Here is a 1,549-nt window from a genome sequence, read left to right on the forward strand (position 1 = left end):
GAAATAAAAATGTATCTCATTACGGTTGGTATGGGTATTAACACTTTTACTGATAAGGAGAGAGCAACGTTTCGACCTTCCTAGGCCATCTTTGTTAACATGAAGATAGAAAGGTCGAAACGTTGTTTTCCGCTTATCAATAAAGGTGTTAGTACCCATACCAGCCGTTCTGTGACAGCCACTATTAGATTAATAATAGTCGTGTGGGCAGACATTGCTGAAGGATGATTGCCCTCCCTCTGGTCAGCAATTCTAAATTAGGATAGCCACGTCTATACCTTGAGGCCTCTGACATAACCGCTAACTTCAAACGCAGGTTAACAGCTATCTTGGGTAGATTAACGGCCCTAAACCCAGGTTAACAGTTAACAACTTTCTTGGGTAACATGGAATACAAAATGTTTGTTTCGGCGTTAAATGTGTTGCAGTCAATGTTTTTACTGTAAAGACGAACCATTGTGTGTAATTTTGGTGTGGTAACTGGAAACTGTCAGACGTGCACGTGAACTACTTTATTTTTGGATTTTTTTTGTCCAAGGAAGAAAATAAAATACCCCCTAATACAAGGCACATTTCTACTTTTTTTTTAAAAAATAGATTTCTAGCTTTAACTTTTAAAGACACAAGAAATTAATGAATTAAATGAGTCAGTAATTACATCCTACAAAGCAGTGTATGCAGTTAGTATCTAATGAGGTATTTAATAACAGAAGGAAAGAGAAACATCTAATAACATTGTCTTTCATGCAGTTTTTGCTTGCTTAACGGGTACTTTCAGTTAGTACCTATAATAAATTGCTTGGTATAGTTATCAATAAAATGCTACCGATATAACTATATCTTTTATTATAAATTAAAAAAATCATTTATCACAAACATACAAATAAATAAGAACTGAAACTGTCTCCATAGTCACAAGAGGGCGATAGAAATTTTGCAAAAGTGTTTGTTTTTTTAATTTCGCGCAAAGCTACACGAGGGTTATCTGCGCTAGCCGTCCCTAATTTAGCAGTGTAAGACTAAAGGGAAGGCAGCTAGTCATCACCATCCACCACCAACTCTTGGGCTGCTTTTTTACCAACGGATAGTGGGATTGACCGTCACATTATAACGCCCACCCGGCTGAAAGAACGAACATGTTTGGTGTGACGAGTATTCGAACCCTCGACCTTCATGCTTGAAGTGGTTTGCCGGGTCAATTGCAAAATTGTCGTAGACAAGTTATTTACATTCTTTTATATAAAATTTAAACGATACAAAAATGTTTTAAATTAAAAACGAAGCCCCATTGCTCAGAGATAACCTTAAGAGCTTAGAACGCTAAGAATCAAGTTTTGGTAGCCACGATGAACAGAGCACTGACAGCTTTGTGTTTAATAGTAAACAAACGAACAAAATTTTAAAAAGGAAGCCTTGTTTCATAAAATGTCTAAGAATCTAATATATATAAGAAACTAAATTTTGGACAAACAAATAACACTAAGTACATTAAACTTTATAACAAAATTGAATGATTTATTTTTAAAAAATTAGCAAAATTGTAACTTAC

This window comes from Tachypleus tridentatus, chromosome 13 (genome assembly GCF_004210375.1).
Source record: "Tachypleus tridentatus isolate NWPU-2018 chromosome 13, ASM421037v1, whole genome shotgun sequence".
Taxonomy (NCBI): domain Eukaryota; kingdom Metazoa; phylum Arthropoda; class Merostomata; order Xiphosura; family Limulidae; genus Tachypleus; species Tachypleus tridentatus.